The sequence below is a fragment of the Microtus ochrogaster genome, unplaced genomic scaffold (assembly GCF_000317375.1).
Source record: "Microtus ochrogaster isolate Prairie Vole_2 unplaced genomic scaffold, MicOch1.0 UNK34, whole genome shotgun sequence".
Taxonomy (NCBI): Eukaryota; Metazoa; Chordata; class Mammalia; order Rodentia; family Cricetidae; genus Microtus; species Microtus ochrogaster.
In genome coordinates this window covers 1,380,973-1,407,577 of record NW_004949132.1, presented here as the reverse complement: position 1 = coordinate 1,407,577, position 26,605 = coordinate 1,380,973, and the positions used below count along the sequence as shown (strand labels likewise).

The window sequence follows — 26,605 nt, the reverse complement described above, 5'->3', positions numbered from 1 at the left end:
CTTACTACATTTCATCTTGGTCAGTCCAAACTGGCATAACCTTCTGGTGCTATGAGCCAATTTGGCAAACTGCTTTGAGTTTTTGTATTCAGGTTATTGCAAAATTTAATTTGTACTTTTCAATATTAACTTCTGATGCCAGTAATTAGCAGTTATCTTTGCTGTTTGTCTTCTTTGCACCCACTGCTAGGATATATTTGGGGAAAAGGAGAAGAATAAAAGTATATGGTTACATGGGAGTGCTCAAGATTGGGAGAGGAAGGGGGTAGGAGAGAGAGAAGGAGAGAAGGCAGGAGTAAAGGAGAAAGGGAGGAGAATAGGAGGGAGGAGAGGAAAGGGGAAAGGAAGGATTACTTCATTTGAAATACTGTAATGGTATTGGGTACTGATCAAGAAAGTGAAATTCATCACTCAGCAGATACCTCTTGAACCTTTGGTTGCTTGATAAAATGTCCAGTTAATGCAGGAATTGAAATTAGAGATGGAGCTGTTCTAAAAGAATCAAATAGGATGTATGGGTAGGACAGATGGTCATCAACAGGAAGAGCCCAAAGAGAATCCACTAACACCTTGAATTTTTAACTTAAATAAGAATGCTAACCTTTCTCATTCTAAGAGGTTACAGTAAAAATCCATGACAATAACATAAAATGCTTTCTTTGTAATATGAATGTGGTAAAAGACAATGCATATTTGCCCAGGGAACTGGCATCAAAATAGTTTGCAGCTTTTTGTCTTTGAAGGTTCTAGATTCTTAGCTTCGAAGTAGAATTCATAATGTATCATTTTAAAAAATATATGTCGAGACAATATTGAGGCCAGCCTAGGCTACATGAACCTCATTCTCAAGCATGAAATAAAAAGAGTACTGCTAGAAGCCCCACTGTGTATCTCATTACTAGAAAAATATTAGATGAGGTTAAATTCATTCAATGAGATTTGCTGCAAAGAAGGAACACAGATTTTTAAACATGACACCTTCTGGTTTTGCCCGAGAAATGGAAAAACAATATGTCATTGAGACCTGTGCACTCCACTCAAAAGGCTTTTAGGTTTTCTTCTCCATTTAGTGAGTGCATCAGAGAACCAGAGTTGATGGTTGATTTTCCCTTAAACTAAGGAGGCCACTAAAAGGCAGCTGCACAGGAAGAAAAACTGACATGATCAGAGACTGCCCCCTGCCTTCCTACATAGCGATAGAGTTCTGCTGCTGCTTGTCATTTAAAAAATCAGAACTAAAATTTAAGACTTCATGTATATGTATATAAGCTGTCTATATATGACAAATGTTATCACTTAGTGACTCTGAATGAGAAAACATAACAAACATTTGCTGTGTTACATGTTACAAAGGAATTATCTTTAGACATTACATGTTCCAATAAAGGGATCTGATGCTGGATTTGTTTTTCTTTTTTCTTTTTTTGGTTAAGCAAAAAATAATAATAATGCTATTTAATACAACTACAGATTAAAAAACTTTAGCTATTAAAATTTGCTTTAAGGAATAAAGTATCTGTGGGTAAAATGATTAGCAGAATATCTTGCATCTATATTCTCTGGGAAACAAGGAAATTACAAAATCTGCCTAGGTAAATTTTGTTTGACTTCTTCGGTTCTGAGGAAGGAATTCTTTGCCTTGGAGTACCGTGCTATAATTGGGATGCTCTTTTTTAAATCTGTCTCACAATCTTTGGGAATATAAGGCTCTCCGGTTAAGAAGCAAAATATAATAATGACTAATAATTTATCCATGGCTGGAATTTATAAGAAAGTCCTCAAAATCTCATATGATTAAGAACTTTTCCTTACTTAATAATAAATTTCTTTGCATTCTTCCTGAATTTCTAAACCTAGCATTTTGGAAAGAAGTGCATAGCAAACAAAAGAAATCCCCTGGGAAGAAACTCGGTGGTGAGTATTGGGGTTTCTTCCTGTTCCCTGGATCAGTTATTATTTGCATCAAAGTGGAAGAATTTACTCTAAATGATTCCCCCACAAAAAAACACAACTTCCCTAGACTTGAAGAAGTATCAGAAACACAATAAAAACTCAGACTAATCCCATCGCACTGCCCGCCTCAGATTTTTCACTGCCTGAAAAATCCTCTACAACTGAGACCCCTGAAAGAGCGCCTGTATAGAATTTACTTCTCCAAATTTCACATGAGTCCTAAATGTCTCTCTGCAATGTATTTATTCTCCCTACCCAGTGTTTCCCAAATCGCCAAATCTCATCAGATCAGCAACTCTCCGCCAGGCAGTTGCTTAGAGAAGTAAGGCTGGATGGATGTGCCACAGTCGCCAAGATAGTGGAAATGCTGTTGTATCCGAAATCAGCACTCAGAATGCGGCTGCATGCTGCTCAGGCTAAGCATCACCGGCTCCGGGACCATGGCGACAGCGCCTCTCAAAGGCAAGCTTGTCTGCGGGTGTCGGGCTATTCAAATTCCTAAGCCTGAGAGCGCTTTCAGCGCTCTGCCCTGCTAGCGAACTTTCTGTCCATCCCATCAAGGAGTGAGCTCCACTACTTATATCTTGTCAAAACTTTTTCCCCCCAGATGGAGAGAATAGCCTAAAGAGCGAAATAAGGAATAAAAAGAGTATCTGTCATCCTTGTTGCTCTCATTCCTACAATTGCATTTGCTGTGGTCAATTTCCCTTCTCTGGTTTCCTCGGGACCTGGCAAAAGAGACCACCAGGTTTAGGTTGACGGTATCTTTCTCCCAGGCCTCAGTGAGCTATGTTTCCATAGTATATATTTCATAAGGATTCAGAATTACCACTTTGAAGTAATACAAACGTCTCTTGCCTCCGACACAGTCAACAGAAATCGCGCTTGAGAGGAAAGTATGAACGCTTTCCACAGTCGCGAGCATTAAAAAAAAAAAAAAAAAAGACGCGTGAAGAGTTTTAAAATATGAGTGCTTGTTTAAAAAGAAGACATACGCTTTTCTCTGTTGTTTTTGTAAAATACTTTTCACTAACAAAGCAATCCTACAGATGCAAGTGTGGTGCAGTCTGCGGACTTGGCAGCGCTGTCGCGGCCACCTGTGTCGCAAGCATCAAACAGGAGCATTCAACAGATGCTTCAAGCAAACTACAAGGTTTTTTTTTTTCCCTTGTGTTGGGCAAAAAAAAAAAAAAAAAAAAAAAAAAAAAAAAAAAAAAAAAAGGGTGGTGGACAAATTGAATTTCAAGGCCTTTCAAAGTGTCCGAATTTATTAAAGATAGAATCTCCATCCTCAGACTCCCTTCTTGAAATACAGTTAGAGCTCTTCTCACAAATCTAGAGCCAGAACGAGCAATATTTGGCACTAGGGCACCCAGAATGAAAAGGAAACCTAAGTCTTCCCATCTCTCCCAACTCTTCCTCTATTCCCAGCTTCTATAGCTACTGGGGTCAACAGTCCCATAGCTGCAGATTGATGCCCTCCTTTCAGCATTTGATCCTTCAAATCACTACACAGACCTTTTGCATTCTCTTCTACACAATTACTGCTTTGTCCTTGGGTCCCAAATAGTTGCACTGGTCACGATCTGTTGTTTTGATTCAGCTTCCTCTAAGCATTGAGGAAAGAGTCTCTACTTCAAGCAGCTGTCCACGCTGCAGAGACACATACTCCACCCCAGCCCACACACATATACAACTACTCTGTTCTGTTCTATCCTCTTTCTCTGCCGGAGCATTTCTACTCCTAGGCTTGATTTTGATGGGCATCCTGGCGAGGTGGGTCAACCTCTGCACTGCAGTCTGGACACAGCAGGCACCTGCCCCACGAGCGGCACTTTAGAGTTAATGGGGAAGAGTTTTGCTTACTGGGTTTTAGCTGAGTGGACAAGCAGTTATCAAAAGGGAGGCTTTTTTTTCTCTTTTCTTCTTCCCTGACCTTACTTTTGTATTTATGCCTTGACAGCCTTTGCAGATGCTGGGCAACTAAGTATACACCCTAAACTCTGTTGGAGATGCTTTCAGTTCCCTGAGAGAGCTGAAAGAGCTACCTTCATGGTTTATTTCAAAGCCCTCAGCAGGGTGTGTGGTATGGCATCAAGAAGGAATTAAAAACTGCCTTCTGAGGTCTTCAAAGCCGAGGATTTTTCCTTTCTCCCTTTGAATTTAAGAGTAGGAGCAAGGGTAAGGAAGCCAGCCACCAAACAGGGTTGAGGCCTTTAAGGCTTGATCCTGTCAATGTGTCAGTTGTTCCTGAGGGAGGGAGGAGTGCCTGAGAGTCGGAATGAAGACCCTCAGAATTTTCAAGAATCAGTGAGATTTATAGAACTTTGAAAGTGTGTTCACAGAAACTAAAGGCTGTCTGTCTGTCTGTATCTCTATTTCTCTGTGTGTCTCTGTCTCTCTAACTCTTATATCTCTGCCTCTTTCTGTATGTTACTTTTTCTGTCTCCCTGTCTGCTTGTTTCTGTTTGTCTGTGTCTTATTGTGTATTCTGTCATTCTGTCTGTATCGCTCAGTGTCCTTCTGTCTATCTGTGTCTCCCTGTTTTTCTATCTGTGTCTGTATCTCTCTCTCTCTCTCTCTCTCTCTCTCTCTCTCTCTCTCTCTCTCTCTCTCTCTCTCTGTGTGTGTGTGTGTGTCTGTCTGTCTGTCTGTCTGTCTGTCTCTCTGTAGTATGTGCCTAAAGTTTAAACCTTTGAGGGTCTAATTTTGAGACTCTCCCCATCTCCTATTTGATGCCAAGGACGACCTCAGTTTCCCTGGGTCCCTGTGCCTTATGAATAAAGTTAATCACTTGCCCACCCACGCCACAGGGTCTCAGGGTTCCCTGCCAGCAGATTCCAGACGCACTAAGATTCTGGTCCAAACAGGCCCGGAGCAGTGTAACCCTGAGCCCTGATTGGCTATTCTTGGCTCCTCGTTGGCTCCTCCCCTCATCCCTGGTTTTGCCTAAGAGCCCAGTGCAGCCTCACCGGCTCTGGGTAGGCGCTCTGGTGCTCACCGAGGAAGCTTCCTCGGGAGCACCAATCTTAATGATTGAGCCCTTGGAGCAGCAAGATTGTTTATCTTGGTTGCTCCTTTGGCCTGTCTATCCCTTACCTCATTGCATATGAACTTTCCTTCGTTCTGAACATCGTTTGTCGTCGGCGTCGTGGAGATCGTCGTGGTGCTCCGGTGGTGGTCTTGTCCGCTTAGAATAGTGTAGTTAGTTAGGGGCCTTCAAAGAAGAAAGAAGAAGCGATTGGCGCGGAGATGCTGGAGGTGTCAGTTACTATGCTAGAGTAGGATAGCGAAACAATACCAGCCAAACCTTTCCGGGGGGCGCAGGTTGCCCACAGGAGGTCGACTTGCCAGCGCTGTCCTTCGCGCTGAGCTCCCTCCGTCCTTCTTTCCGTCTGCTGAGACGCGAGGTTGCGGCGCGCAGCTCAGAGCAGCGCACCGACTGCCGCGGGCTCCGCTGGGCGATTGCAGCCGAGTCCGTTTCTCGTCTAGCTGCCGCCGCGGCGACCTGCCTGGTCTTCCTCCTGCACGCTAGCGGTAAGTTGGAGCCCCCCGGGCGACATTACTAGCTGAGACCCTAATGGTTTAGGCAGAGGATGAGGTAAGGGAGCTTAGACAGGTCCCTGATGGTTGCACCCTGCAGGACCGTACTGGTTCGGGAGGATGGTGGGAGCGACTCAGAGCGCTCAGATCGCAGGGAGGCTGGGGGTCTCTAGAAGAGACAAGGACGTAGGCTTCACTAAAAAAGCAGCGGGAGTCTTGAGGAGGTTGGAAGACCTGAGATGTAAGCGCTAGAGGGAAGCAAGGATCTAAGGGACCCTCGCGCTCAGGAAAAGCTGTGAGAGTAAGACTGGGGTGGGGTCTCTAGAAGTAAGGGGAGGGGGAAGAGGGCAGGGAGGGATGGAAAGGAGGAGGAGTAAAACTGATCGCGGGGGTTCTCTGGTCCAGGGGTTGGGCTGAGGAAGGTGCAATCGAGTAGGGGGGGTGATACAAACTGTTCACCATATTAAGAAATTGGTCTCGGGCTAAGTGGAATGGGGGCTCAGAGCTTGAAGTAATAGGAGCAGGGCTGGACGGAGGGGCAAATGATCTCTATTATGTTCTTGTTAAAACCGACCCTCGTTTTTGGAGGGTCTCAGTGAACACAAGTTAACTCTGGGAGATAACACACTGCGGATCTGTGTCTTGGTCTAACATCTGCTGGCTGAATATGAACAGCGTTGCTGATGATCACGTAAGTTTAAGAGGATGGTCTAAGGGTATCCAGCGAGCCTTTTTATTAGCTTACCTAAGTCATTTGGCGACAGTTTTATATTTTGTAAAGGATTGTGAAATAGTCTCCAGTTCTACCTCTTATCCTGGTCTCTTTGCTCAGCTTAACCTGACAAGCAGTGTTGCCAGCATACTACGGATTTGCTAAACATGAACAGGTTGCTGGTTCCTGGTGCGACATAAAGTTCGTCATTGCAAAACATGTCTATGCGTCTGTTTCTTTTCTGCGTCGAGCCCTTTGCGCCTTGCTTCCTATTAGATGCTAGTAGGTGACTAAGGTGACAAACACTTCACACTATGTTCGAGACCCCTTATTTTAAGTGACAGAGCCCTTCCAAGAAACACAGAATGCGAGATCAGCGGTTAGAGGTTATTTAATTCAGTTCAGAATCGCTGCAAGTACCTGGCAGGTTCTTCATTAACATTTACCAGTTTGCCCTATTCAAAAAAAGCTTTAACTGATTCCCTTAACATATATACCCCTTCCCATTTACCTCTTAAATAGGATAAGCATGGAAAATGTCCATTAGGGGAACATGGGATTGAACTAAAATGCTTGATGGGGGGGGGGGAGAAAATGTTGCGCAGTTAGTAATATCTGCACTCGCAGCTTGTTGCAGACCATCGTGACGTCATATAAACAGTGGTGAAAAAAGATGTCATATCAAGACTGACTTTAAATTTTTCAATAAGAAGTTTATATATATATATATGATATACATACATGCATGCATACATACATACATATGTGTGTATATAAAATCATACACTCTGATAAACAAAACATTCATGCAGTATACATAAACCATCACCTGGAGTTGACTACATAATGACAATGAGAATGGATAATTAACATGCATCGCAGAAAAATTACTTCTTCATTTCTTTTGCATCATCTTTCTCTCTCTCTTTCTCTCTCTATCTCATACACACACATACGCACACACATGCACACACACACACACACACGTGCAATATTGCCCTTTAAGAGAAGTATACTTTTTGGCACCTTTATTTTGGGAAATCATCCCCAACTCCCTACCCCACCCTATAGGTAGGGACTTTTTTGCCCCCTATACATTTAGGATGTAGACCATAGGGTATTTAATTGTGTTTTTCATTCACTAAATTTGTTCTTTTGGTCTTCTTGAAAAGTGAAAAAAAATATGTGCTCTGTGCACATCATTTCTCTCCTAATAGCACCTATCATCTGCTACAGCGAGCCCAACTCAAGCCCCATATGTCGGAAGGTGAATAAGGCTGTGAATGCAGTGGCCAGGTAGGATTGGGGTGTTTGCAACAACACTGATAGGGGCTTTCTAACAGCAAAGCAGATGGAACTCTGTTAACCCTTTATCTGTTGTCTTTCTTTTTTCTGCCATGTAAAATTGTCATGGATGCAGTGATGACTTTTTCAGGTAATAACATAATAGGCTTTGACGCAGCATGAATTCACAGGAAAAAGAAGATCATGAAAACTGATTTTTTGAGAACCTTCTGGATGCCAGGCAGGGATTCAAGAGTATTGCATATATGCTTTACTTCATAATATCTTCAGAGCATCATTATAAGAAAATTGTATGTCAAATGTTATTGATACCAGCCAGTTTTCTCCCCAATTTCCAAACATTTTCTCATAGATTAATGCAAGGAAGCACAAAGTACCTCTTTGTGCTTACACGGTTACCTGAGAAGAACATATCTATTTCTCCAGCAACAGAAATAAAAACTGAAGGTCCTGGGCTGCAACAGAGCACTTGCCTAGAATGTAAAAAACATTATGTTTGATCTCCGGCATTGCAAAAACCAATGCCCTAATTTTAAGCTGGATACCTGTGACAATGTGCCACTAATCTGCTAGGAATTTAAGAAATATGAGCACTGATACTATAGAAGACAGTAGATTTCCCCTCTAAAAAATAAACTCTTGACATTCTGTTAGGTTTGCAGTGTTCTCAATATTGTTTGGAATTTAACTGTTTAGGGATATTTTTTAATTTGGCTGATCTGATAAATACCCAAACCTCAATAATAGTCTGAAAGCTAACTGAATCCTCACTATCTTCCTGTTTCATTTTAATTTCACCAGATAAAAGCCATATATGTTTTCAAATAAAGGAAGCACAAAACCAACAGAATATAGGGTAGAGATTATCAGTCACCAGCATGAAGTGTCTTCAGCTGCCTGAGACTGAAGTTTGTAGTTTGCAGAGCCCTGCTTCAAAACAATAATTAAGTTTCAGGATCTAATGGCTCCTTAGTCTCCAGACTATTTGGTTAGTATCATGAACATGTGTCTTGCCACTTCACTTATATAGAAGTGAAATCCTTCAAGAAACAAGGATACACTACTCTTGTGTTGAGAATATTTTAGTAGAGCATCCTTGAAAGCATAATGTCTAATGAAATAAATGCTTAGTTAGTTAATTGGCTTGGTAGCCACAAGCCAACTGTGAAAATCTGACTACATATTGGGGTCATTAAGGACGCACGTGGTGCACAGACACCTGAAATACTAAATAAACAAACCTTTAAATATACATAGTCTAAAGTAGGAAGACCCCCTCGCCCGGAGCTTCAGTATAGAGCTGACTGAAGGGGGCATTCCTGGTGAAGGAGCACACGCGGGCAGCCGCTGCAGCACGGCCGGGAGACGGGCACAGACAAAGACACAGGTGTCCTGGTTTAGACTCCTACCTTTTTGTTGGGAACTATGGACCCCCCAGACCCTGAATTTCCTATGATGTCCCCCACCCCCGCCTGCCAGAGTAAAAAATTTGTTTTCTTGTGCTTGCAGCTGCTCTGAGCACGAGACCCTCAGGAGTTCCTGATGGCAGGAGAGTGGTTTCTGGTGGGCTTGCAGCTGAGGGTTAGGGCATGGCCATTGGTCAAGGAAAGCCTGTAAAAGCTGCCCTGGATCACAATAAAGGGGACATTTTGGGTGTTCTTGTTTCAAGGGAAAAAAAGATATTATTGTAATATAATAACACATAGTAATATAATATATAGTGGTATAATAAATTAATGTTACTTGTTTGTTGTGAACATTATAATATACTTTTTAACTATTTTGCAAAACTGTATTTTATATTATCATTTGTCATCATTATAAAACACCTATGTCATTTTTTTCTGTGTATTGTACTGTTGAATCTCAGAAGAAAATCACCAGGTATCAGCCTAATTAATGTTCAATCTCTCTGTCACTGCCTTAGAAAAACATTTTAAGATTTCTCTACATAGAGAGAACGTAACTGCAGAACAGCCTAGTAATCTCCATTTCACACACTCAGCGTTAGAACCAACCGAGGATTTAAGATGCACCATCATTTGACTGGCCACTAGCAGGCATTTTAATGAGCAATTAGAATAGTTGAGCAGGATTTCAAACAAGATGTACAAGAGCTGGAATGCTGAGCTTGAGTCCCACTACCCAGCACTCACCTCTGCTTTATCTTTCTGCCGATTTCTCTTTCCACATGTTTAAGTCTGTGCCATCTACACTATTCTAAAAATACTTTCAAGTTACAGCACTTGTATACAACTAACTGCTGTTTAGTATTATAATTAAGGTAACCCTGATTCATAGATGATTGGTTGCCTGGTCTAATTAGAAAAGAACTAGAAAAACCTTTTGACCCACAAACTGCCTTCATGGCCTTTTGTATCACTTGAAATCATACATTCAGGAATATTTTTCTTTTCTTTTAGTAGTATTTTCATTTAACTCCAAATGTCCACTTAAAAGGCTAACAATGTCATTGCATATTAATGATGCATAACTGTACTGTAGCTATCAGAAAGCTTTGAGAACTGCACTATCACACAACAGCCATATATTAATATGCTGAATGTCATACAAAAGTGTATCCTTATGAGTTCATAAGTATACATCTCCTCACATCAAGTTTCTTTTGGAACATGCAGAAAAACTGAAAATGTTTAGGTGGTCAGCCATTTCATCTATCCCAAGTTTCTAAACATTCTCCTTACTCAGGATAGCAAGTAGAAGATATTTTCTGGGGAACAAGAAAGGGAGCACATTTCTCATCAAAGTAGTGAACAAATCTATAAAAGAAAAAGAGTTGAAGTCTCTTTGGAAGCAACCAAAATTATTGCAGTAGGTTATTAGGCAGGCCTTAGAGGAAAAAAAAATGTGAGTAGTGTGTTTGGCCTCCTACAGAAGATGAGTCAGTTGGACTGGCAGTGCAGCAGGGAGCATGAGGGTTCCAAGATGTATTAGTCAGTAATGGCAGGCTTTGGGGTGCAAGGAGTGTAAAAACTAAAAACAACGAAATGCTATGAAGCTAATGTCCAGACAAAAATATTAGTGGATTACATAGCTACAGTGGCCATGTTGATTTATTTTCACAAAAAAACATATTTTTTCTTTAATGTTATTAGTAAATGCCCTTAACTAAATGTCTTGTATTCACATCTTTTTTTTTAAAAGTTTGTTTGAAACTCACATATCTCCTATTTTAGATCAGGAATCAATACTCATTCAATGTTTTTATGTACAGCTCCCTACAACTGAATCAAGAAGACTTGATCAAGGTAGCAAGTAGTTATTCTTCTTAAGATATAATAAAGGATGTTGATAATAGCAGACATGATTAACTGAAAACTGCTGCATAATACATAGTACACATGTATAAGAGGTTTCATTTAAGCCTCACTACTGTCCCATGAGAAGGTAATAGCATTGCCCAAGTTCGCACATTGGCAAACTGGAGCATGCAAGGAGGTGAAATAATATACTCAACTGTAGTGAACAACCTGAAGCCTGAAAGCAGGTACTTTTGAATATAGTGGCCACGTTATTACACAGTAAATTCTTGTTGTTTGTGTTACACATTGTTTTGTACTATTATCACTAGGCTCTGAACAGGTGGCTATAAATCTGAAGATATTATTGACATTCTCCCTTAAAACCTGCCAAGGCAAAAATATGGGCACATAACATTTCATGCAGATTTAGCTATCAGTTTTTTTTTTAAAAACAGATCAAATAATTTAGAAACATTGGTGCTGGAGGACTGAGAATTAAGCAACTGTGGGAAACATGGCTGTGAATTATGAGGTCTTAATAGCAGCATTCAGGAGCAAGGTGATTTTAAGTTCAAAGTCTACTTGGGCTAATGCAAGACCATTATTCAAAAATGATAAGTTCTTTTCTCAAAAATGGAAAAAGAAAGCAGATTTCATGGGATTACGGAATTGTAACAAACAAAAATGAGATCAGGAAAATAGCATATAGAAAAATAAGTACATGGTTCAGTGGCTCCTACACCTATGTATACTCTACTGAACCTATGTACACTACATCTATGTTTACAGCTATTTATATGGTTTGTATTTAGGTTCACTGCAACATAAATCAATCATATTTGGTCATTTTTTTGAAAGCTGAGTACTTGCGATTCAAACAGGAAAATTAAAATGCTGGAAGTGCATAAACAGAATAATAGAAGGTCATTAGATTTATTAGAGAAACATTAGAAAATATTGAAATACTGGTGTGAATCTTATTCTACCAAATATTCCTTAGGTCTATGTGGTCTTCCAGGTTTGTCATATTCTACCACATGAAGCATTTTTTTTCCAACTGGCAATTATATATAATGAAGCCTTTGTCTAAAATATGGAAACAATTAGCAAATTTACATTGATTATGTTGCCAATTGTAAGAAATCAATGTTCTGTAATCTAAGAAATCAAGTATCAGGCACTATTATTTCCCTGAATTTTAGACAAGTAAAGATTTACAAGTCTTAGATTAACTAAAGTTTAGTTCTAAAATACAGTTTTATTTTCTATTTTACAGAGAAATACACACATGCTATTTGTGTGTGTGCATGTGTGTTTGACCATTTGGCTGACTGTTTCTAGGTGTTAAGCATGTGCTTAGTGTGTAGGTCCAGTTACACATTTAGATCTGCTGCATAACTTTGTTATTATTTGACCTTCAACTAGTTATCTCAATGATCCACATTCTTTCTGTGATGAGAGTTGATGAGAAGGTCTAATTGTTTCTCTTTTCTATATAGGATATCAGAAGTTGCTATTCTTAAATTGCTTGCAGTGATAAGATCATGAATGTGTAGATTTTTGAATTTTAAACATTTAAAGTTAGCTTTATGATTTATAGATTTTTCATATATCATTCTATTTTTTGATTAGCCATTGATTTCTGGAAGTTTATAATGCTCATACTCTACACTTTCATAAATGAACTTAAAGAACTTGAGGGAAAATTTTATACTTTTATGCTCATGTGAAATAAATCCAAAGGATCTGGTACTATTATAACAATATTTTTAGACCTATAGTTTAAGGAAGCAATAATGAATAGTTTTATTGATAGAATTGTTTTTATCCTTTCATTACATATCTACTTTAAAATAATTGCAAATGGAAATACAAAATATATTTATGCTGTAAAATTGTTATTCATTGATAGCATGGTTCTTGTTCTTCCAGATCTTATTTAAGTAGCCAATATATAATAGATTCATAAGGTAGGACGATTCTTTTCTTCCTTTCATTGGATAACAGACTATCTCAATTTATAAAATATATCTATTAGTAAACAGCAACCAGTTTTCTAAATTTTATTTAATTAAATCTATAAAATATACTGTTCATATTTATCAAATATATATTCCAAATTAGTCAACTATAAGATGAATAATATGTAAGAATAATGTAATTTCATCAAGTATTATTTTAAGGGCTTGGTGTATCGCCAATGCTATTTTCGATGATTGATAGATGCTAACATGTGGATTATATAAAACTTCACAAAAGAAACTAGCATTCAGAAAAGGCAATTCTCTTCCTTCTATTCGCCCCCTCAGAATAAACGAGAGGAAAATGTAACTGACCCGTTTTTCTGAGACGTACCACTTCTTTTTTTCATTGCCATTGTGATTGTAGAGTCTTATTGTTAATTCTTTATCTGTCACTGCAAGAAAAAATATCTCCACTCCAATTTTGAGCTGAACACATACTCGGCTTTGATCACAAAGCACAAATAATGCAGAGTATTTACAGGGTCAATGGCAATAAAATGACAAACTAATTGTGAAATGCCAAGAATAAATAGAGTGGGCACCAGGTAAATTGTAGAGTCCTGAGCTTCTGGTAAGGTAGGACTTCAGGAACGGCAGCAGACTAATTCTCGGACTTAGTTCAGGGGAAATGTACAGTTTTGCTACAAAGTGTGGAGAAGAAAGCTGTTTTGCTGACTATAAAGCCAATAAGGCAATGCCAGGCATGGTGGTGTGTGCCATGTAGTCACAAGGTTGCAGCAGGAGAGTATCACAAGGTTGCAGCAGGAGAGTAGTGTGTTGGAAGCCAGACTGTGTTACAAATCAAGTTATGAAGTACATAGCAAGAACCTATCTCACTTAAAACCCAAATAAAATAAAAAATAATGGTTAAAATGTAGTGTTTTATAATTTTATATACACAATATAGAAAAAGTCACTGATCACAGTAAAAGATCATCTAATTTCATACATAAAATTATCAAATTTTCTATTTCAATTTTACTAGGCACTTAGCCTATTGTGTTTTATTTTATTTTTGTTTATTGCCTTTAACTTAATATTTTAAAATTCAGTGTGACTATCTGCTAGGCATGATATCAAAGATTGCATAAGCATTATCTTGGAGTTTAAGCTGAGTACTAGCTATCTTTTTTATCAGGTCATATATACACAGATAGAGATTGTATTTAATTCATGCTTACATGCATAGGTCATTATATATTATGACTTAATTGAATGTTTTGACTGAGAATTAATGTATGAAAATACAGGCACTGTGGAAAAGGTTTTAAGGTGCAAAATCAAGAGTTAAGTGACTTGAGTGCTAGGCTTTAATGAGCCTCTGTATCCTTTCCTTGTCAAAGAGGAATTCCTAGGCAGATCAGTAAAAAGCATTTAGCTAGCACACATGAAGGTCTTAGGCAAGAGGATTAGGAGTTTCAGGGTCATTTTTGACTATATAGCATGTTCAGTTGCCTAAGTTGCATGAGACTTTGTCAACACATACACACACACACACACACACATAAATTCTAGTCATTTTTATATGTATACATAACCTGATGCCTTAGGAAGAGAAATTGATGGTTTTAAGAAAACTTTTTAAATTCTGGAAATGTGTTAAACACACAGAAGTCAAAAAGGTAAAGTTAAATGAACCAGAATTCTTCACACAATGTTATTTCTAACAAGAGCAAAATTGCAGGGATTCATATTGCCAACCTTTGCACATATATAATTGTGATCCATAGTAATAAAGAAAGTTGGAGTTATTTTATATTCCTTCATTTTACTAGATATTACATAACAGGTACATTTATGATATTCTTCCTAATATCTATTTATATTAAATTTGCATTATGTATACACACACCCAAATTTGTTTTTCTTAGACCTACCTTTCACTTTGTAGACTAAGCAACCCTCAAATTCATGATTCTCACTATCACTCACTCCAGAATTTTGGGATTACATATATGCACCACCATACCCAATCTATTTTCAAATATTTTCTATTTCTTGCAATTTTAAAAATTAATTATAGAGTTAAATTTCACCCAAAGTTCTATCCTTATGTTCTAGACTACATTTATTTCATTTATTTTCTAAGAAAAACAACACAAAGCTAAAAGTGCTTAAAAAAAAATAGTCACATAGCATCATTATTAGTTGTAGCTCTTCTTTTTACATAGTAATACCATTTACATATGGTTATATAGTTTCAGTATGTGCTCTTATTTTATTTTCAACTTAACCACAAACTAATTAGGGCCAATATTTTAGTATCACTTATGCAAATAAGACAGCTAATAGTAAATAAGTTGAAAAGTTATATTTGTGATCATACACTTAATCGTACAAACAGATGAAAACAATATTATGCTTCTGTCCCAACTTAATGTGCCAGACTTTGTTGACTTCCTATGGGAGACCTTACCCATTAGGAAGAGTGAATCGAAGGTTAGTTCAGGGAAGATGAGGAAGGGCAGGAGGAGAGGTAGGAAGGAAAACTATGTTTGAAATGTAAAAAAAAATAAATAAAAAAGAAACAATACCATGCTATTTCATTAAAGATTACATAGGACTTCCACTATTTCTCTGCCTTCTATGTTATGGATAGCTTCACAGAAATTTTGGTGGTGCTAATAAATAAATGACACAATTAAGAAAATTTGGAAGTAGGCTGGAGGGATGGCTCAGCCACTAAAGGCAAGGCTCACAACCAAAAATATAAGAAATTGTAGGGGCTTGGTGTGTTCTTGGCAGTACAGTGTTTGTCTAATCTGTGAGGCTCTAAGTTTCATCTCCGGCATCATTAAAACAAAAGTTATATAGAGTTTTGAGTGTGTATGTGTGTGGGGGGGTGAGGGAGTGGGAGAGACAGAGACAGGATAGAAATGATTAAAATAAATGATAAATGTGTTTCTGCAGAAGAGGAGACATTCATTTAAATGTGGTCAAAGGTTATATAAACATAGCTGATTGATGAGCAATATGTCTTTAATAAAAACCTTAATAAAAACCAAATCACTTTCTGTAGAATAAATTGGGATACCAGCCATCCCACTGTGTTTTAGCCAAGTAAGGTTTCTTCAAAGTCAATGAAGTGCAGTTTGATTGCTGCTTCTAATTTTCCAAAAATGCTTCAACTTGTTATTTTCTCTTATACCTATTATCCCTAGCCTATTCATATTTACTGTGAAATTCAGGGCCCATGTATCAGAAGATGCTTTCAATATTTTACAATATCGCAATATTATATACTATTGTTGAATGATGTTATAATAATATACATAGCACTGACCCTTAGATTTAAACCTCCCTTTCTTTCTGTAGAAAACTAGTAAAAAATTAATATATATTATTTTACTCCAAAATCACTTTACAATAGAGAATTCTCAATAGCAATTTACTAATATCTTGCTTAACATCAGTGTTGCTAACTTCCTGGCTAAGATGGAACTTCATGACTAGAAAATTTCTGGTTCATAAAACATATTAGATTTATATGGGATATATAGGTGGTTAGTGTGTAAAGGCTTCAAAGGACAAAGATGGTCATGGGCATCTATCTATTCAACTAACTAACTAGAGGCCATTATTCCATTTCATACCACCTTTTCTGACCCCCATGTTAGAAGTTTTCTGATTTTGTATCTTTGCGGGTGACATAGACACTAGAAACAAGAGAAGAAAAGGCCATTTATACTTGGTTCATGGCTGCCATCATAGCTCCCTTTTGATTTCTAATTACTTTCCCATGAAAGCCATAGTTAGATTTTTTTGCCATTTTATGAGTCTAAAATTGCACTTTTTGTGTTCATATAAAATAATTTTGAAGTAATTATTCAGTTTTCTGTACTAAGATCTTAAACTGTGACTCCTGTGCCTTTTTTGATCATTGGAGACATATCTTTGAAGCCTGATTTACTTCAGGTCATAAGAACATGACAGAAAATACAGAACCTGTGCTTAGAGTCATACAACTGTCAAAGCATAATTTGATATCCATTCCCTCCCTACTTAAATCACTGCCACAAATTATACTGGTATGCAACAAATATCAAGATATAATGCTGTAAAGAAGTATTAAATAGATGTCATACATATAGTTAGGAAACAGTACTGGCATGTAAATGAGCTGAACATTTGACTATGATATAATCAGTTGCCTGTAACTATTAATTTCTGATACCAAAAGGCTATTTATTTTTTATTAGATTATTTTTAGTAATATTAACAAGATACTTCATATTTTTTTCAAGATATAGATGATGTAGTGAAAGTAACCATGAATTACTTACTAAACATAATAATAAATCAATGGAATTAAAGTATTCTCATAGTTTTGAGTGATTCCATACTGTGTATGGGTTTTTGAAAATTAAAACATCAATGTAATGTTCTTGTGTGTCTGTTAGAGAGAGAGAGAGAGACAGAGAGAGTGACAGAGACAGACAGAGAGATGGAGAGGGAGCAAGAAGGAGAAAGGATAAAAAGAGAGAGGAGAGAGAAGAGTGAGAAAGAGAAAGAGCGAGGTTTGTGTGGGACAGGTCTGAGCATTCACTGAGGTCAGAGGACAACACTCTGCCTTTGATCCTCTCCTTCCACCCCTATGTGGACTGCAGGGATTGGCCTCAGGCTAGCTGGCCTATACTACATGTACTTTACCCACAAAGACACCTTTCTGGCCACTACTGATTATGTTTAAAGATGCCTAAAGTAAGATTAAAAGTGGTTCTTGATTAACTTTTGGTAACATGAATAGTTATTATTAGTGCAGAAGCCATAGAGAAAATTCTATTCTTTTAACTCTGAGTTCGGGTTCTTTTCCCACATAGTACATTGCCTGTGTGACAAAATAAGAGAAAGCTTTTAAAATTTTGACTGCATCATACTGTCCTTGAGAATCACATAATGCTTAATATATTCAGAATGAACAAAAAATACATTTGCATTCTTGGCTTAAAAATTAGAAACTTAGTACAAATATGTAAATACCTTGAAGACTATGACTTTTATTATTACTGACATGAGCACAAAAGATGCAATTATGTTTGTGTTATGCATCATATGCATACATATTCACAGCAGGAAGAAAAGAGTAATCTTTGAGGCTTATATTAAACTTATATTAGTTGATTGGCCACGTAGACTTATGTAAGCTTTGATTTTTTTTAATTTGAGCAACTGACGTCTGACACAGCTCATGACTGGATGCTTACTCTATAAATTACATCCCTCAAAAATGTACAAATACAAGCATGAGTCACTAGCTACAGAAGTCCCTCTTTAATCCATTATGTCATTTTCATAAGGAAACAAATCAGTGACCTTCAGTCATTTTTTAAAGCAATGCCTCTGAACTATAGAGTATGGTAAATATACAATCACAATGTGAAAAAAAAACTATGAATTGAGGTAAAAAATTATAAAATGAAACCTCTTTCCTTCTATGACTATTTTGCCATTCATTTGTATGAATACCTTACATATACAGGATGGGCTTAGTACTATATTGAAACATTATTTCATCTATCATTATATTGACACAGGAGAAATCATGTGTCCTTTTTAGGTTTTTAGTCTCATTAATAAAACAATTTAAGAATGGATTCAGATGCAAGAACAAAGGAAAGTTTTATTAGAATTTAAAAGAAAAAAATCAAAGCTATAAAGCCATGGCAGCCACCCAAGAGGAGAGAATGGAGGAGATAAAGAAAAAAGACCATGCCCTTTAGACTGGCATGCACTTCAGGCAGATGGCAAACAAATGGCCTCATGACAGGAAAGTATTAGAGAAAAAGCAAAGAAGCTTAAAATGTTTAGGGGAAAGCCCCAAAAGAAAGAAGTATCAGGAAATAGAAATGGAGAGAACTGATAAAAAGCCAAGTCAGGGTTCAAAGTACAAAGGCTGGGAGAACACTTTCCACGGCACCTGGAGTAACAAACAGCCAAACAGCCTACCAGTTCAAAAATGAGTCAAACACTTATACAGTATCTGTTCAGATCTAACGTTCTCTGGGCCTGAGTTGGAACACAAGTCAGGAGATAGACATCATATAATGGCTTCTCCAAATAAAAAAAAAATGTGTGAATCCTTAAAGATCTCAGTTCATATTGAAAAGCGAGGAAATCATTATTTATTAATAGCAAATGGATAGAAAAATGTGCAAGATGTTGTACATTTGGCAGAGGTCTGTCATGTAAGGTTTTATTCTTCTTGGAATCCAAGGTGGCAACAGTGTTGGGACAATGACTTATCTCTGTGCCTTCCACCAAAATAAAGGGCAAACACACAAAGTGACAATATAAATATCAGACTTTTATTTTGCCGTCCATTATCTTATGGGTCCAAGAGAGGACTCAATGCTTTTTCACAAAATCAGCTGTTTTTTATCAAAAGTACCTGTTTCACAATGGGCAGATGTTTGTTTATAGGTTAAAGCACTCGTTATAGCTGTTGTTTGCCTATACCCAAATAAGCCGTCTCGTTGTGGTCTTCCTTTTATCCTAAACGGATGAAGTTTCCTCCTTAGATGACTATGATAATCTGGGAATGTACAGAGAAGTGAATTCAGCTCTTTTGTGATGCTAGCATCCATTGGCTCAGGTCTCAATATTGGCAATAACTTGTGTAATGTTGAGTAAAACCTCTTAAATAATCACAGAATTATCCTCTATGTCACTTTATATATCAATTATAAGTCGTGTCAAAAGCAATTATATGAGACTTGGAGAACTGTAAAATGTGTGCTTTAAAACATGTATTTGTATTAATATATAAAACACGGTTGTGCTCAGGACCACCTCGCACTGCCAAAAATCAAATTTATTGTGGGAATTTAAAAATTGTAGTAGCTCAATAAGGTAAGGGGAGATCAAAGACTTGATATATGCATCATAAAATGTGTCTGAAACTTATAGTTAGCTGAAGGGGAAAGATATGTTGATAGATGAAAATATTACCATAAAGAAGGATGTGAGCCATGAGGCAGAGAGCACAGTGGAGTATTCCTGTCATGAGAGAGAGATACATGAAAATGCCATAAATTTGAGGCTAGCCTGGGCTACGTAATTCTATTCAAACAATAAACAACAAAGAAAATGTCGTGATTAGGCTGGAAGGATACACTCAGAAAAGAATTAACTTTAGTGAATTAACCTTTTAAAAATCTGAAACAGACAGATCAGAAAATATTTTTGCTTGCTAAGTTTCAGATAAATACTTTTCAAAAAACCTTAGACGATTATGTTATTTTCCATGTGAGGGAAAACTGAATAAAAAATGCTAACAATGACATCACATCACATTGTTCTGGCTGCAGTAGTCACATGTGACCACTAGGGGGCAGCTATTCCATTTGCCGCAGTTGTGTGATCAAAACCAGAAATAGTCCCTCCATGAGTTAAATTAAATTGGAGCTGCAACAGGTGGAGTAGATTACTACAGTGTAGCGAGGTGATATTCTTTGTTGCAGTGCAATCTATACTTTGTATCGTATAAATCGACAACAAGTGTATCTTCACTATGCATAGATTCTTAACTGTTCTTGAAAATAGCTAACTTTGTATCTCTGCCTACTGAAATATGTTAGGGAGAATAAGCTTTATGCACCTTTCCCCCAAAGAAATTGATTTTTCTATTTTAAATATTTTAAAGTTCCCATATAACAGAATCTTAATTTTGAACATTTATTGTCACAGTCGCTGCAATGAATCTTTACACTAACTTCTCGAAGTGACAAAAGGTAGTCATACAGATTTATCAATATTAAATGTATTTTTAGATAAAATTAAGATAAGAAGGGAAATTTTTATTCAGGTTGTTTTTCTCCTATTTTTACTCACAACTCCTTTGTTGTACCACCATCATAAGGAATGAGAGGTAGAGTAAGTTATTGCTATAATATATTCGATCTTGGATACTGTGAAATATAATCACATCAAATTTCTTAAAATTGTAACTAAAATTTGCAATTTACATATTTTTAAACTACTCATACCAACTTATGTTGCTAGGTCTGTAATTTCATTATTTTAATAAGCTCAAATCACAGAATATTTTCTATATATTTTTCATAATTTTAATGGTATCTACTTCACTCCATTTTACTTGGCTCACCAAAAATATTTGCTTGTATTTTAAGAAAGTATCTGTATTTAAAACATCTTTGTCCTGTTTGTAGTGCTTGGAGAAACTTTTCCTGTTTAAAATAAGAAATTAAAATTACTAAGAGTTTGTTTTAAAAATGTAGCTAATATTTGTTTTTAACTTCACATTCAAAAATAAATGAGTACAAAATTGATACTGCTATGATAAGGGACATTTAAATGATGATTGTCAAGTGTTATTTTCTTTCCCATAGGTTAATATCCTCTTTGGGTCTATGGAACAAACAACAGTTGTCTTATATGAAATGATGGCTCAGCCTAACATGTGATGTAGACTTTTGCCAGTTCACTTACAATATCAAACTGACATAGGATTTTTTTTTTCCTGAGCAGAAAGACAAACAGAGGTGCACCTGCTTCAACTGGAAACTTATGGAGCTAAGATTTTCATGTGGAGTTCGTGGATAGCATTCCAGCTACTTTTCAGTCAGGCCTTACCAAAGACAATTGCATAAGTACCTTGGCTAGGCCCTTACTTATAGAGTCCTTATTCTATTTTTTCTTCATGTTTACTTTCAGGGTTCTCAACCAATACCTGCAAGCATAGGCCAATGAACATCATCTTTCCAAATTAATTGTAAGTATACCCGTAAGCATGTTTTGAGACTCGTATTTTGAATTAATATTTAACCATTATATATAGGTTATTACAACTATTTTGAAAACTTAGACCTGCCCCCAAACTACTAAGACATATACCATGAATTGAAAATTATGTTAAGACAACCTAAAGCAATTATGTTCTTATCAAATTATGTTTTGCCAAGTTATGTGTGACGCAGATACCCTTATCAAGTTACAAACCACTATCTCGACTTTGTGAAATTATTTTATCATGAGGTTTTATGTCAGGAAAATTTTGTCAGTGACGAAAAGCTATGATCTCTTGATTTCCACCTATAGTGGCAAACTCATAGCTGTGGTATGGAATAAAGAAATCAGACTATCATTTACTGGTGTTAGATTTTAGGAAGCAAACCTCTTTAACTATTCTCGACAGATAAAGCTGGTGAGGAACTTGACTGAGTAGCAGCAGAATATAGGTCCATATCAGGAAACAAAATAAAACAATTGTCATCATGACTTTTCAGGCCAAGTATAAAGAAGATTAGAACCTTTGGTTTCAGTCACAGTTCTGAAAACCAATGAAGACAAACTATCAGTCATTAAAAATGAAAAGCGGAGAAATGAATGCTGGGCTTGGTGGCACACACCTTTAATCCTAGCATTCAGGAGGTAGAGGCAGGTGGATCTCTGAGTTCAAGGCCACCGTGGTCTACTGAGTGAGTACCAGGATTCAGGGCTACACAGAGAAACTCAATCTCCAAACAAAAGAAAAGGGAAAGGAAGGGAAGGGAAGAAGGAAGGAAGGAGGGAGGGAGAGAGGGAGGGAGGGGGCAGGGAGGGAAGGAAGGAAAGAAGGAAGGAAAAAAAGCATGATTATGTGACTGAATAAATAAATTACAGGTTAAACAATTCTCTATTAATTTCTCAGTGTCTATTCTACATGGAAAGTAGAAAAAGACAAGATCTCCTGAGAAAATTGGGAGACGGTTAAAGGGGAGGGGAGAGTAAGGGAGGAGAGCAGAGAAAATTGTATAGCTCAGTAAAATCAATTTTTAAAAAAAAGGAAAAAAGAAAAAGAAAAAATTCTCATTGTTATATTTATGAGCTAATACCACAAAATGAATTTGCAATTGTAGTTTTAGAATTATGGACGATTGCAAAAATCTAATTCATTACACTAGGGATATTTTAATGTGTACTTTTAGTAGAATGTTTATATCTATACATATAAATTAATGTTAGTATATACATATCAATACAAAACCCAAGTGAAATATGCAAGCCTACTAAACTTCAAAAGTTATTAAGAAGGAAATAGGAATGGGAATATCTGCTACACACATAATTTACGATTTTGAAAAATGGAAGAAAGAAGAAATTAGTGAGTTTTTTCATTAATGGGGATATATCAAAATGGCTACATGTACCCATACTCAAAACAACCAGCATCAAATGTCCTGTCATGTTATTAAGCACATCCATATTTAATGTGATGGTAGACACAACACTTCTTGTATTTTATATATTTTAAAAGGGTTCTATTACTCTCTCTCACTAGTTTTTCATGTGTTGAAATAAAATAAATCCTTGGGGGAAATTCAAAATGTAGAAAGTGTAAAATTGTGAAGTATCCCAGCAGGAGAACTCTCACTGTAAGTTTATGAAGATCGAAGTGTACCACAGATGTTTTCAGTGTGTTGGTGAAATAGGTTAACATGGATGTACAGGTAAGTTTACATGCTATTCACATGAGGTCATCTCATGCTGATCAACAGCATCATAAGCCCTGTACAGAGAGAAAGACCAAGGTCAGTCTTATCATAATATGAGGTCAGTCAATTCCACCTTTGCTACCACCTTTTCAGTATTATTCTGCCTTAGGTAAAACATCATGTCTCTACCTCTGTATGCTCAGTGTCTGCGACCCCACAATAAGTGTTTACTTCATCTCTTCCTGGCCTGTGCACTCTTTGTGCACATACCTGCTGAGCCTTGGTTCTTAACCATCCATTAGAGAAACTTTGATATGTAAATTCCTCTTAAGGTACCAATTGTTGATAAGTTCTATCCCGTTCCTCCTAGAAGAAATTCAAAGGCAAAATATAGTTCAAAATCCATTTGGAGGTAAAGTTTTCGACGATTTCACTTTTCCAAGAGGCTCTCCTTACCAGGGCGTGCCAGTGACATGAAAACTAGTTCCCCTACTCACCTACTATAAATGGTTGGAAACTAGTTGTTTATTACAATGATGTAGCTAATGTTCTTAATATGCTAATACTCACTGTACAGAGATAAGTACCAAGAGTGCTATTATAATAGCTATTTTTCCCATGACAAGATTAACATGGCACACACATGCTTGGCAAGCATACTACAACAGAGCTTTTGAGTTTCTGTGACAATTTAAAAAAAATAAGAATCAATAGTTTTTAAAAAATAAAAGGAGGTTCACATGATTTGTTTTACTATCCTTCAAAATTAGTAATAGCTTCCTTGTACTCCTACAGATTCAAATACAAATATATATGTTATATATACACATGAACACAAATGGAGATAGATAGATAGATAGATAGATAGATAGATAGATAGATAGATAGATAGATAGATTCTCCAAGATAATGATTTAAGTTAGATATTCTATGTCCCTTTTAAAAACTGAACAGTTTTCAGATGAACAGCTGTGTTCTTTCTGAACAAGATAAAGTTTGTAATAATACCAGTAAGTACTGAATATAAACATTGATATCTTAGTTTTGTTTTTTCGGTACATGATAACAGTACTGAAAGTTCTTTATCTCAGTAGTTAATGTAGTAAAGAAAGAGCACCAACAGATTACCTCTACACCTCCAAGACAAGATGTATATTTGCCACTCTCTTAAAAATGGAAGAACTTTTATTTTGAACCTCGTGGCCTTGTGGTATTAGAAATTAAAATAATTCACTTAACAAACTGCTTGATATGAACTCTCTGATGCATAGCTTTCATAATGTTTCATTCTAGGTTTGCAAGTGATTTGACAAAGATATAAAAAATAAAAATATATGTCAAATATTACTATTGATAGAGTTCCACTATTTTAGTGTGCACTGTATTATAATGTGTCTTTTCCAAACATATTTAAAATACTTGTATTTTTGAAGCATAATTTCTTTACCCTCAACTCTTCATTTGAATAAATTAAAACATAATCAGAAAGGTATGAAGGAAGCAAAGAATTCAGTGCTAAGCACTAACATATCATTGTTTTATATTGGTTAACACATTTGTATCACCAATAAGAACACAGTGCGTTAATTGGAATACCTACTTGATCATCAGTTTTACAATAATTATAAAAGTTATACAATAAAATACTGGTACTACTAGAAGAGAAACAATCAGTCAAAGTATTTTAAGCACAGGTAAGATTTCAGGCTTTGTGATCTGGCATTATACACAGTATTTTTGATAAACTACACTTTTAGGCCGCACTTCTTAACACTTCATTGAATGCAAAAGATATGGGATTGTCTAGATACTTAAAGAGCTTCTTGTTGCCCTATAAATGTGTAGAAATGTAATTAAAAATATGCACTCATAAAAAATAAATCTATAAAAAATCCAGTTGACCTAGCTAGAAATTTATAAACCATGTACAGTACAAATACATTTTTATTAGAAATAGGCTGTGCTAAAACTTACAAGGCTAACACGATGGTTTAAAATACATATATTATAAAAAAGTTTCACCTTCCTCAAAATTAGTGAAAGTCACACTATTTTGAAAGGTAAGTAACCAAGCAGTCTGTAGTAACTTCACTGACTGCCAACATCAGTGAATACATGCATGTAAGTGGTTGTCATGATCAAAGGCTTTGTCACACAAAAATATTGATCCCAAATTTCACTACTTTAAAAGATTAGTCTTAAAAACATACTTAATGTAATTTAGAAAGCATTAGCTGACCTTTCCCCCCAGAAACATACCCTAGACATTCTATTGGCTCAAAGTTTCAAGGTCAACACTTGCTACATGGACAGTTTGAAGCGATCCTGGGCTATCTCAGTTGGGCTTTTCTGTCTCAAACAGAGAACAGAACAGACAGAAGCACTAGAAAAATCTATAGTTTCAAGATACTTTAATTTTCCATTGTTTTATTATTATTTTAGTTTTGTTCAAACGAGTTGTCCTTTACTATTTCACAATAGCCTAAATTTGTCTTAAATCTCATGTATCTGCTATGACTCATACATTTTGTAATCCTGATCACCTTTTCTTTTTTTTATTTTTTCAAACAGTTGAATTTTTAAGCAAACTATTTCCAACTATCATGATGAGTTATAGGCTGGTGTTTCTGGAACCTATTGTATCTAGATTTTTGGGGGGATCCTGTTATGCAGCAGATTCTCAAACAACAAGTTTTGTGAAGAGTCCAAGTGCCTCTTTCGAACAAGCTCCCAAGATTCCAGGGACTAAATTTGGACCAAGGTCAGGAAGCAGGAGGCAACCGTTTTTCTCTTTAAAAAGTCTCATAGTTCAGACTTTGGATATTGTGAATCATGTAGACCCTTTGCTTCTAGCTCCGAAAGCCACAGATAGTATACACGGTCGACCTGGGTACAAATAAAAACCTCATGAACACCACACCGAAGTCTGAATACTTGTACCCTTTCCAAGCCATGAAATATTGTTGATATTTTGATTATTTTTTCAACTGATTAAATATTGAACCCTATTGTTGGCTTCTACTTCAAACAACTTTCAGACCAGCTTACTGGAGAAAGGAAAAACTAACCAATGATATTGTCATAGTTTAGGAGGGTAGTGTGAGAAAGATGAACTCTGTAGTAGCATTACAATTCAGACTTGAAGATATAAGACTTTTCTAGACAAGTAAGTGGGAGTGGAAGCAGAGAAAGAGAGATGAGCAAGAACATCAGTACGTTTAAAGAAATTAAAACGTCAAGTGTAAATGAGAAAAGGGACCCATTCTTGGCCAAGAAACCCAATGAGATGGGAATTTTTCATAGGAATGTTGAAATAGTTTAAAACTTGAATGAGGCCGGGCGATGGTGGCGCACGCCTTTAATCCCAGCACT

At 36.6% G+C, this 26,605-nt stretch overlaps 1 protein-coding gene across 1 annotated transcript in view; it reads left to right on the top strand.

Moving 5' to 3' along the window:
* Nucleotides 1-4,909: 4,909 nt before the first annotated feature.
* Htr2c (5-hydroxytryptamine receptor 2C) overlaps nucleotides 4,910-26,605 on the top strand; it is a 249,439-nt gene continuing 227,743 nt past the window's right edge. The window contains exons 1-2 of the mRNA XM_005368510.2: nucleotides 4,910-5,490; nucleotides 21,474-21,531. The gene's annotated coding sequence lies outside the window, so the exon portion shown is untranslated. The remainder of the gene's footprint in view (nucleotides 5,491-21,473; nucleotides 21,532-26,605) is intronic.